The sequence below is a fragment of the Callospermophilus lateralis genome, unplaced genomic scaffold (genome assembly GCF_048772815.1).
Source record: "Callospermophilus lateralis isolate mCalLat2 unplaced genomic scaffold, mCalLat2.hap1 Scaffold_160, whole genome shotgun sequence".
Classification (NCBI taxonomy): Eukaryota; Metazoa; Chordata; class Mammalia; order Rodentia; family Sciuridae; genus Callospermophilus; species Callospermophilus lateralis.
The window spans coordinates 374,562-387,718 of record NW_027512699.1 but is presented as its reverse complement, the minus strand read 5'-3'; the positions used below and the strand labels follow the sequence as shown (position 1 = coordinate 387,718).

Below are 13,157 nucleotides of genomic sequence, written 5' to 3'. Positions count from 1 at the left end.
CAAAATAGAATGAAGAATAGAAGTTAGACTATATAGTTAAATTAAAACATAAATATCAAATTGTAAATTATTCTTTATTAGGAGTAACTAAAGGAAAGAATGTATTGATCAACTCTGATATTAAATGTCTCAGACTTTAGAACAGAATAACAAGTATTTTAAAAGCTTTTCTTGTCTTTGTTCTACCACTTCATATTAAGATGCTGAGTATAATATAGAAGTACATATGGAATATAAATATTATGTGAGCATATTATACTATTATGTATAATTGGGCTTCCTCAAGTGATGTTTTTAACAAACTTTTATTATACATACTATACACTATTATTATAGAAATTATTATTTCTGCTTAAAGGTGATTGTATGGTTGGGAAATGCAGATATATTATGTGTAAAATTAAATATTTTTCTAAAAAAGTATAAATCAGATGTTCATGAATTTTGGAAATAAAAATACATAATGCCTAGCTAGTTCTTAAGAGATAGGCTATATCTTCTGTTTGTCAAAGTATTTACTCTGAATTATTGGTGGAGCTAACTTTTATTGAGGTTTCTCTGTTGCCAGGTACTTTATTACCAAGGTTGCCATCAGAACCGGGAATGACATTACTCACTATCAGGATTGAGAAAATTGGTCTGAAAGACGCTGGACAGTGCATTGATCCCTATATTACAGTTAGTGTAAAGGGTAAATAACTGGCAAATTGCATTATGCTTTTTCTCATATGGGACAAAGTTTTTGACAGGGGATGGTGTTTTATATGTGACAACTTACTTTAATGCATTCTATAATGAGGCAAAATCCTAGAAGAGATCATAACAGAACATAGTTCTGAAAGACTTACAAAATATATTTCCTACTTGCTTTTGAGTTTGTATAGATTTTTGCTCTTCAGATTCCAACTAATGTGCGGACTAAACATACACATTGTCCTTAACAGCAGCTACAGCCTTCAGGATGTAGATTAACAATAGCACTTCTCACCTTCCATGGGTGTGTAGTTTTCTACACAAAGCCCCATGTCCTGTTTTCCCATCTCTCCTCCTTCAGCCCCTCTTCTTCCTGTGCTACTGAGGTATCTACATAGGTGAGTCCTACAGAGGCAGATGAAAATCAGGGGACAGGGAAGTAGGGTGCATCCATAACATCCATGCCCTGAAAGCTATCCCGTGGGATGATGATATGATTAAGGAATAAATTATACCATTTTACAGAAATAACTATAATTAGTACAAATGGCTTTTTTTAATCTGTAGTTTTGCACCAAAGGAACAGATCGGTGCTGAAATTAAATGGAGGAACTTTTATCAATTGCAGAAATAAAGTCAGATCCATGGGTTAATTAGTGCTAATTAAAAGAAAAATATGACCACAAAGAAAAAGATTTATTTAAAGAACATAATCCACAGCACTAATACTGGTACACTTTTAAATTCCGATGTTACCACTTATCAAATATATAGTATACTGGAAAATATTTACATTGTTTGATAGACCATTTGTAAAACTGCATACTCATTCAGAAAGTATACTTAAAACACAAAAATATTTAATGATGCTGTAAATGTTAAGTTACCTTTGCATATGTTAAACTGAAATATTTTTATGTAAATATTTTTTAACTATTAAATGTACTAAATTGTTTTTGAGCTTTTTGAGACACATAAATGAATAACATATAAACACTGAGGAGTTATTAAATGAGTCCATGTTGAATTTCATTAAACTGAGATTTTAAAACCCAGAAAATTAAAACTATATATAACGTACCATCTGGTTGTTGTAAATTCAGGGTATATTGTAAACAGTATAACCAGAATTTAGATAATATATATGAAAAATTATTCATTAACAAAAGGGTTTTTGTTGGCTGTTCTCATCCATTTTTGGTTCTTAACAGGGAAATTATGATAAGGTTAGGTTTAAAGGCTTTTCTAAATAAGCCATATACTTGATCAAAGTTAGAAATTGGTGGCAGAGCTCCATTGTGGCAAATTATATACTCCAGATTTTTTTTTTGCATAGAAAAATATAGTGGGCTATTCCCTAAGGAAAACATGTTTGTTCTTTTTACCACTTCACTATGAAGATCAAGTTTTGTCCACTTGGCCATGTAAAGGCTTCCTAGTCCCCTTCATGAGGACTCCTATCCAGTCTATATTCATTTCTCTCCACATACCCCATGAACTTCAACAACTCTCACATACTTGCTCACACCAAATAGGAATTTCTTAGCCTGAGAATCTCCTCTCAGCTCTTTCCATGCCTCTTTAGGAACTGTAACCTTTGCAGTTTCTAGATTTTCCGTCTGTATATGTGAATGCTCATAAGCAGAAACTTATTTGTTTCTCCAGATCTGAATGGCATAGATTTAACTCCTGTGCAAGATACTCCTGTGGCTTCAAGAAGATAAGATAAATATGTTCATTTTAATGTGGACATTGAGCTCCAGAAGCATATTGAAAAATTAACCAAAGGTTTGTAATTATCAGTTACTGACTTCTTAAGGACTTCTTAAGGAAAGTACTTATCTGGGTTTGTGTTGATAGTGTACTTAAAACAAGATCTTATTTCACATAGTTATGAATATTGACTTAAAGTCAAATCAACAATTTTTTTTAAAATATGAGAATTAGCAGTTGCATTATCTAGTTGTGTAATAATGTGGTTAAATATTATTTGACAGGGAAGTATTTCTCATAATACAGAGTTAAGGAAAGCAGGTTGTCTAATAATTACCTTAAGTCCTTTTAGGAACCTAATGATTACTTTCTAACAGTTAAGGAATTATTTTTTTTCTTTCAATAAGATGCATTGGGTAAAAAGATACTATAACTGGCAGTTAGTTTGTAAGAATATGGAAAGGACAATCTGGGCATGGTGGTTTCAGGAGGGAGAGAAATAAAATATCAAAGGAACTCTTTTAAATTTCTATTGTAATATAGGTGCTTATTGAAACCATTTCTATAGGTACTGCTGATACATAAGTAACTTCTGTTTTTCTTGTGGTATTTAATATTTTATATTCTTTGGTAGTTTATGATTCTACCTGTGTACATAACTTACATTCTTGCTATACAATTTTGTTGTACTTTGTAGAATTAAATGATATGGAGAAATGTCACTCAGACATGGTAGAAGAGCTTGGAGTGACAGCCACAGTGAGTTATCAACAGTTGTGTCATCAGACTGTTTGACACATGTTACTTTGTAAAATCATAGGCTTCTGGTGACACATAAGAAATGTGTAGTCTCTGGCTTATGTGGTTTGTTTTAATTCCTTAGGTGCAGCTATCTTCTTTGAATTCGAACACTACAAGCCTAAAAAAAAGGTTTACCAGCACCAAGTGTTTTGCTTTCATGGAGATCGATGAGATTAAACCTGGGCCAATTGTAATAGAACTGTAAGTGACATACATATAGGATTCATACTGTACTAATGGTTACTAGTTCATGTTTCTTCTTAGTCCCTCTTATCTAGAATGTAACATTGGAGTAAATCAATCATCAAAGTATTTTAAACAATCATCTTTCTATTGTGGTTACAGATACAAGAAACCCACTGACTTTAAAAGAAAGAAATTGCAGTTATTGACCAAGAAACCACTTTATCTTCATCTACATCAAACTTTGCACAAGGAATGATTCTGACATGAGTAATGTGGAATTTCTGTGAACTATACCACTCAGTAGAAACCATCATAGCTCTGGGTAGCATATTCATCCTTCAGGAGGCAGGAAGTGAGCCGTACCTATAGGCCAGTGAGTCCATTGCAAAGCTGTACCACAGAACTAAAGTCCAGCACCTCATTGTTATGACTCCTTTGGATACAAGGTTTATTGTAGATTTTGAAACATGTTTTTACTTTTCTATTAATTCTGCAATTAATAGTCTTTTTCCTAATTTACCACTGTTCCTACCCTGCTTCCTGGAACAATACTGCTGTAGTAGGTATGCTCATCTTCAAACTTTAAAATACAGCAATAAGAATGTGCTAGAGTTTACACATTTGCTCACTTTTGCTCCAATATGGTCTTTTGATTTGAATTAACTTCAAACTTTTGAATTGAATTGGGTAGGATAGTTCCAGATTGCTTTGAAAGGAAATTGGATCAGTTATGGCCTGTCTTATAGGCTGTTCCTTAGAGCTGGACTAAATTCACCCTTATCTGAGAGTTCTACTTAGAAATAGTGTGCCTTGACCAGATCAATATCTTATATGGGAGTGCCCCCCAGATTGTAGCTGTGATTTTTTTCCAGATGACCAGATTGTTTTTCTGAAAGTAAGCATATTTTTAGTCATGTTGATTAGTTGTTCTACATCACATTGCTATTGTTTCTAGGGTTAACATTAAAACCATCTCTCTCAGAATAATTACAAATTTTTGGGTGGGTTTAAATCATGTCATCTAAATATAATTGAGTCAGATGCTAATGAGATACTGCAGGAACAACTGCTGTTTTTCTGACAACTGATAGTGAAACCTTAAAACCTGCATACCTTGTCTTTATAAAGTGATGGGTATGCAAAATCTGGAAAGATATTCTATTTTTTTAATATAGGTAGATACAACTGTCATTTATTTCCTATTTAGATATATTGACATTCATATGAAAATATGCAGATCATTAGCCTATTGTAATTTCACCATTTACATTACTTTTAACTTAATGATGAGACATAAATAAATCTTTCATAGTACACAAGGTGGATATTTGATACACAGAACATAAAGTTTTGTGAGGAGCTTTTTTGTGGGTTACATGTAGAACCCATGTATTTTAATATTCACTATTTTAAATGAACAATGCATGAAGGGAATGCAATACTTGGCCTATTTTTAAACTAGTGTAAACCCTAATCATACCATCTGTTTGCTTTTTAAAACGAATAACAGTTATTTTAGCCCTTGCACTTCAAGACATCTAGTCTTTAATTTTTCAGTTGTCTGTTAGGTCAATTTTGTTTACTAGATGAATGTTAATAAAACTATATGAGGCTGAAAGAATTCTCAACCAAATTTAGTCTTTTCTTTCATCTGGATTGGGTTAATTTCACAAGTGCAAAAATAGTTCAGTTTACAGTAGTTCTAGGAAATGAAGAATTTGCCTTAATAAAATGTTCACTCAACTGAAACTCTGAGTAGTCAAAATTTCCAGACTGTAAACTTCTCAAGAGAAGGGCCTCATCTTCTCCATGTCACGTAAACTTTCCAAGGTGCTTGGCAGCACTCTGTACCCTGTGGAGTACTCAGTACCTTTTTGTTTGATGTTACTGATGTTGAAGTTGCTCCCTTAAAATCTACTATTAAAATGTAGCAAAACTGATACATTGTTCTTTCTGTTTTTTCATAGACTATAAAACATGTATATCAAAGTGATAATTTAAAAAAAAAACCTTTTTTTTGGTTGTAGATGGACACAGTACCTTTATATTTATATGTGGTGCTGAGGATCAAACCCAGTGCCTCAAGGCAACCCCAGCCCCTCAAAGTGATAATTTATATGAAGAAACATTTAGCATCCTTCACGTAAGAATGCTTTTTTTAACCTCTATTTATTTATGTGATGCTGAGGATTAAACCCAGGGCCTTGCCTGTGCTAGGCAAGTACTCTACCACTGAGCCACAACCCCAGCTGCCACCAAAGAATGGGGTTATATGAAAAAAAAGAGGATGCTTTGTATGAATGTCTTTCATCAGCATTAAACAAACTTAAATTGAACATTGTCATTAGCTTAGCTTTAATTCAGACCTGAATGACCAAACCTCCCCCGGCAAAAAAGGGGGTTTTATCTTGAAGCAATTAACACAAAACAATCTGTATCTCACAAATTAGTTGTTTAAATTTACTTTCTAGTGTGGGAGGGGATGAGTCACTGGACAATAATTACAACTATAGCAGTAATACTTTCAGGTTGAAACACTACTGCTTCACAAATGAAATGATTTTAGTAACTAAACTCAAACACAATTTGCTGGAGAGGACTTCTAAAACTTTTGAGATACAAAAGTATAATTGAATCAAGGGACAGTATTCTCTCACAACCGGTATATGGGCAGCTACCTTGGGCTTTGCTACAGAAGTGGTACAATCAGATGGATGTAAGGAGAGGCAACTATGGGTGGGTTCAGAACTGCTCAGATAAACTACGTAGAATGCATTATAGCTTACTAATAGAATAAATACAAAAAAGGCTTTAGAGGGAAAACTACTGTTGCTTTGAATAAAAAAATAAATCTGGCTTTCCTTGAAAATCTATCTTCCTAGCTGACATCACCTTTATTTAAATGCTATTTTAAAATTAGAAGTTATAGTAACTTCAGCATTGCCTTGTGTCCTGTAGAGGTTGAAAGATACATTCAAAATTGGTGTTTGTGACTTAAATTTTATTTTACATGGTTAAAAATGGTATAAGCTATTATATGGTTTTCCTCTTACACACAGCTGCTGCTTCTGATATTAAATGGAGGCTATGTAGGTTGAATTCTTCCTAACAGACTCATTCTTTTTGATTCTGAGTCATCTTCAGAAGTTTAGAGATTTTGTTTCACAGAGATTTTGTTTCACACTGAAGCTTTTGCCCCTATTTTGAGAATACTTAGGGGACATAAAAAGAACAATGATATGTTCTAGGTTTCAACAATCCTATTACTTTCTAGTAAAGAATAGAAGAATATGGTCTAGCAGTAAACATAAGTACCAGGCTTTTATAATTTTATTTAAATCTTAAACCTCTTAAAATGTACTGTTAAAATTGCTGTAATTAAAATTACAGCTCTAGAGAGCTAGTTGTTAGGAACATTGTTTTAAAGACAGTAGTTACAGATTCAGGACTTGCTTTAATTGATTTTTAAATAAAATATATTTGAGTATCTGTTAAAAAAAAGAATTTAATTCAGCCCATAGTTGCTGATTAAAGACATTATAAGCCTTAGAGTTTCATTCATTCTTTCTCAGAGGATTATACTTTTCTAATTTTTTTATCATATTCCTTGAAAATCAGTGGCAAGGTATGGGAAAGAGAAGAGTGTGTGTGTACATTTTTTTTTAAAGAAATTTCCTTATTATTTTTTTTAAATTAATTTTTATTGTTGGTTAATTTCCTTACTTTTTATAGACACAACATACCACCCTATATTTTACTGTTATAATGCAATAATTGCAAAAGCAGTAGAACTTCAGGTCAAACAACTCTTGCTACTAATGTAAACTCATTTTCAGAAAACCATTCTCACATGAACAGTGGTTAGAAAAAAGTACATGAATGTGCTACAAAAATAGAGCCAAAAGACTTCTCACAAGTAAAAGAAATTCCTCTGTATAAGTCCACAGTTGACCAAGGTCCAGCCTCCTTAACAGTGAGCAACAGGAAATATGCTGCCAAGTCACCATCTTCAGTTCTGAGAGTGAGTTTACATGCTTCCCCAATGGCACAAAGTCTCATGACGATCCAATGAATCAACAGACACTTGGGAAATATTAATAAACAATTTTTTATGAACTATTACAACAAAGAACTTCAGCAAGAAGGAAAATAAAGTTTATGATCTTTGAGTAAACATTTTTAGTCTAACAGTCTCTGTGACCAGATATTTAAAGAGAAAAATCAAGGTTATAAAACACCATTTCTCTGTTATCAACTGGAATACACTAAAAATAGGATAATGGAAATACATGTTCTTAAAGCATTTCCACAGGAAATGTCCATAATTATGACATTCTAAATCATTTAGCAATTGTATATGCTACATTAACTAAAACAAAGGTATTCCTTATTGCACGTTTTAAAGTTGGAAGGATACTCTAGTTTAAGTGGGGGATATTTAGGGGGAAAATATTTTGGCTCCAAATGTATACTGCGCCAAGGCAGCTTCATTCTAAAAACATAAGGCATTTAAAATAAACTTTTATATTTTCAAGCCAATAATCCTTCAACACAATGAATAGTTCATAGTCCACTTTCTGACTAAGTGTCAGAGGTTAATTTTATGGGCCCTGTTTTAAGGCCTGTGAACAGCCCTCACTACTCTGAGAATCGGGTGTAGGTGGAGGTTCATCTTTAAAGCCTGAAGACATTAAGTCTTTTGCAGCAGGTGGTGGCCCATAGTCTTGGGGACCATGAGTTGGAGGTGGTAATGGGGCACCAGGAATGAAGTACTCTCTTGGGCCAAATGAGCCTAAAGGTCTAAATGGTGCAGGTCCTGGAAAAAAATCACGAGGGTCAAAAGGCAAATCCCATTGTCCAGGTGGAACACCTGGTGCATATTCTCTGAAGCCTATTGGTGGACGCATACAAGGACCTGGAAAATAAAAAGGAAGTGATGTAAATACCTAGAAATTTCTGAACTTGGGTGATTTCAAATATGTTAATATAGTCTTTAATTTCTCCCAAGCCTAGAACATCAACTGGTGAACATCCTGACTTGCCAGATGAGGCAAACTGAAATGGAACAAGTTTAGGTTATAGCCTGGCCAACCAGCCATGAAGCAACATATTAAGGATTTAAACATGGCTCTACCTAGCTCCAGGCTTATCTTTTTTCTTTCCCTACTATATAATTGCAGAATTATTTCTATCTCAAAAGAGCTCCATTTATATTTGGAAGTACTATATTACCATGACAAGATGATAGATTATGAAATAAGAACTTTACTACATCAAAGAAATTTTGATAAAAGGAAATCCCACTATTTATTATTGTATCCATTAAAAATTCATGAAGTATTTCAGCATGGACTTTACACATGCCATCGGAATCAAGGTGCATGCCCCCCTGGTAAAAGGCCTTCCACAGCCACCTAATTAAATCAGCAACATTTATTAGGTCACTGTTAAATCCTCCTCTTTAACACTTCCCTCTGACTTTTCTCAAGGTAAGGAGGGTTTGACTTTTCCTTTTCTATATTCTATAACCTACTGCTTATGCTTCCATTATGGGTGATTACAAACTTTATGTTATAGGATTTTCATATCTGTGACAAAATTTTAAGTTATGGCATGTGTCTCATCCACCTTTTCATCTATTGCAGTTCATATCAACATATTTTCAACAAACATCTGCAGAAGTAATATTTGTGGCTTTTCTCTATATAGCCCCTTATCCTTGTCTATGAGATAGCTATTGCCTATCTCAGTATAAGATTATGTAGTGTCCCATATATCCCAGAAAACTGGAGGAAAAGTTAAAATGTACTCAGTTGTATCCTTTCATTGTTAAGACCTGAGATAGCAACCAACTGTTTTAGCAAGCAATAGAAATGAAAGATGAATGTGATTTATAAGTCAATCACTACTGTTCAGATCATCATACCAAATGGTGGAGGAATTGGCCGAGGCCCAAAAGGCCCACAGAGCTGAAATGGCGGTCCATACCAAAAGGGAGGTGGTGGAGGCCGTCCCATTGGGGGTTCCATAGGGGGGCCCATGAAGGGTACCCCTGAGAAAGGAGGGGGCCCTTTCATAGCCATATTAACCTGCAATTTAAGATTTGAAAGCAGTTAAAAGTTTTAAAATTCCTATGTATTAAGACAAAGTACCAACACCGATAAAAGCTAAAACCCAAAACAGGCACCTGTCCAGAGAATACCATCAGTGCAACAAAACTTTACCCACCCCTCCTGTGTATTCCCACTGACAGCTTACAGAAGTTAGAAGGATTCCACAAGAGGGAGCAGTTTGTTAGTGATTATATCTGCACAGGAAAGGGAAAGGCAAGAGGACTGGCAGAGGTTATTAACAGAGGTGATTTCTGACCAGTATGTCATGCTGTATTCACTACAACCTATTTCAAAGGGAGTCCCCCCCTCCCCATCACTTCCCTTTCATCACAGTAGCTCATTACTTCCATATTAAGAATGAACAGAATAAAATGAAAAATACATTCTGTACCCATGTAATAATAGCTACTATTCAGAGTATCTTCAGTAAGTCTTTCATAATTATTCAACCTCTGAGATCTTTAAGTAGACTGTCTTGTTTTAAATAAGAGGGAACAAAAGCAAATGGATTATGATAATTTGTTGAAGGCCACACTGCATATTAAAGGGTCTCAATCCCAGGTTTGCCTCCAAGCCATGCTTTTCCCACCTTTACTCCTCTATAACAACAGGTGTTTGCTCTCTTTTAAATCTTCTACTACAAAGGGGTTTGGGGGTCTTATCTAAGCTGCCCTTAGATTTCTCCAGAAATGTATATTCCTGGAATATGTATACACTGGAACTTGAGAAGAACTTTCCAACACAATGCTATATACACAAATTAGGAAGACAAGGCTTTAATATTTACTTTCATTTTACTGTACACCATTTGAGATATTGATTTATCATTTCCTATGAGTAGTGAGTTTGAAACTAAACAATTAAAAATTTATTTTATTATAGAGCTGCAGAAGACCTACCAGATATAATAGCAACACAGTTACAAGAGAATGCACTTATATGAACAAATGAGACCATTGCTTGGGACTGGCTCAAGAGGTCATTTCAGATTATCATTGTTGCACTGAAAGAGTATTTCACTTTCAGAAAATCTGATACCAATCTAATTCAAATCACTCAAAATAGGGTTTGCACAAATGGAGGAATTCTTAAATAGCATTCTTCCAAACAAAAATAAAAATGATGAATTATATAATTTATAATGAATTTACTTTGCCTTAGAACATTCAACACAAAACACCATATAAAATTAGAGTGATAACTTTTCACATTCTGTAGTTCATTATAGTTGTACACACTTAAGCCACATTTCCAAGGAGAAAAGTAAGCTCAATATTGCATGCAGTTTAAAGCAAACAAGATCAGTGTCATGCTCTGAATATCCTTCCCAGAAATGCACAGAATAAAACCCAATTCAGTTCTCAACCTCTAAGTACTTACTCCAACTGGATGCTCAGTTAAAGAAGTAATGGTAGAAACTGAGGGGGTCTCAGGTTCTTGGGGAACAGTTTGCTTTTTAAAAAACAAATGGGATAGTACAAATAGAACACAAAGAAGGATAAAGCAAAGAGCAAGTACTGTAGGAAAGCAACATGTTCCTGCACGACCACGTGATTCACAGTAACTACAGAACTTACCTTGCCCTCATCCGTCACCTTAGCTGGAGAAGAACTTTTGGAGCTGCTGTTCATGTGAGCTGGACCACATCCTGGGTCTGTTAGAGATCAAAGAATGGATTCAGACTTATTCTAACATGAAGAGAATAAAAATCCTGCATCCACAATTACAGATTCTTTGAAATTACTTGGTCTCTTTACCAGAGGCAACGGGTTTCCCAGATGCCTCAGAAGACCATTGAGTACGAGGTAAAGGTCCATCCATTGACCCTTGGGAAAAAAGATCAGAGCCCTTGTATGTATTTTTCAGAAGAAATAAACCACTGGTGGACAGGTCAGGGTTCAACAATAACTAGAAAGCAACATTAAAAATGGGTTGCTCAGGGGTTGGAGTTGTAGCTCAGTTGCAGAGTGTTTGCCTAGCATGTGTGAGGCACTGGGTTTGATTCTCAGCACCACACCATCTACAATTAAAAATATTTAAAAAAAATGGGTTGCCCAATACATAAATCACAATTTATGAAGAGACTTAAGTAAAATAAAGAACTGCCTTGGGTTGATAGAACAGCAAATTAATACGTACTGGTCCTAAACTTTAAGCTACAGACTTGAAGTATGTGTAAGTTGGCTTTTCTTTAGTCTGTATAACCTGACTTCCAATCTTACCAAGACTACAGTCCTATTTAGAATTGGAAATAAGACTCAGTATTTCATATTGGAAATATGTATGCTACATAAAGTTTAAGGCTACTTTTATAATATTTGGAAAAGGAACACCATAGAGATTTAATTTAAAGATAAAGGTTTACACTTCACACTGTAAAATTTAAAAGAAAAAAACAATACAGGGACCTCGAGGAAAAAAAAAATGTTTTCTATTCTAGAACAGATTTTACAGAAAACATTCATTAAGATAAAGTAAGAAATTATCTTCTATATATTGTACAGGCCCAAATTCTATGTTTTCATTAGAATATTCAAAAGGGAAAAAAACCCAAAACTTTGAAGTAGTTTACTATAAAGCAACATGTAAATGCTCACCAAATCCATTTCTAGGCATATCTCTTTGATTAATAGTAGCAGAAGGAGGTCTCCCAGCTGGCTCTGTTGTCAGTGAAGGGGAACAGTCTCCACCACTCACGGGGGATGGACCAAAAGAGCCATTATGGTTCAGTGGACCTAAAGACAACAATGCCGTGTTACTACTTTAAGGTAGCCTTCTCCCTGACACCAACCCCCACACCTCCCGCTTTAGCAAATCATTCAGATTATTTCATAACCATTACACACAGAAATAAAAAGTAATTTACATACATTCTGCACCAAGAAATAAAATAGCTCCTTTTACAAAGTGCCCCCTACCTCTCCGAGGAGGATTTTGTAAATTTGGTCTCCCTGGCATTGGTTTTACAATCACAGGTTCATCTTGCCGCATTGCCATCTTTTGGGTCATTTCCAGTAGTCTTGAATATTGAGAAAGAATGGGCTGAATTATGAAACAGCAATCATAGATAATATCTAGCATAACCTTAAAACACTCTAAAACATACAGTAAGATACCAAAAATCACATACTTCTGTCTCAAATTAGCAGCTTCCCTTTTCTCTTCAGCTATAGCTCTTTCTGCAGAACGAGCTTTGAGCTATTAAAGAGAAAATATTCAAATTCAGTTGCGGTAGGCAATGCAAAAAATAAAGAAAAGGGGAAAAAAATCTTACCCAATTATCATGAGCTTTCTTCTCATGCATAGCAATCTGAAAAAGACAACACATTAAAAAAATGTTTTTAGGAATTCATTATTATAGCCTATAATTGTCTGTATTAGATATCAAAGAATTCTGCAACTACAGGACAGTATTAATTACTACCTGGTTTTTAAATGAGCGCTCGGTTTTCTGTAATTCTTCTTCCATCTCTTCAATTCTCTGCCTAAGAATTACAACAATTGAATAAAATTTGAAATATTCTGACCATTTTCCCTTTATTCCATCAGCTATACTTTTAAAGACTTTTATCATACATAAGAAAAACATTTCTATAGTTATATGAATCCAGTGTGATCAAAACTAATACTACAGGCCAGGTGCAATGCCAC

General features: G+C 34.4%; 1 pseudogene; it reads right to left on the bottom strand.

The window, feature by feature from the left end:
* Positions 1-7,536: 7,536 nt before the first annotated feature.
* The window catches only part of LOC143640273 (transport and Golgi organization protein 1 homolog), a 39,877-nt pseudogene continuing 34,256 nt past the window's right edge, over positions 7,537-13,157 (bottom strand).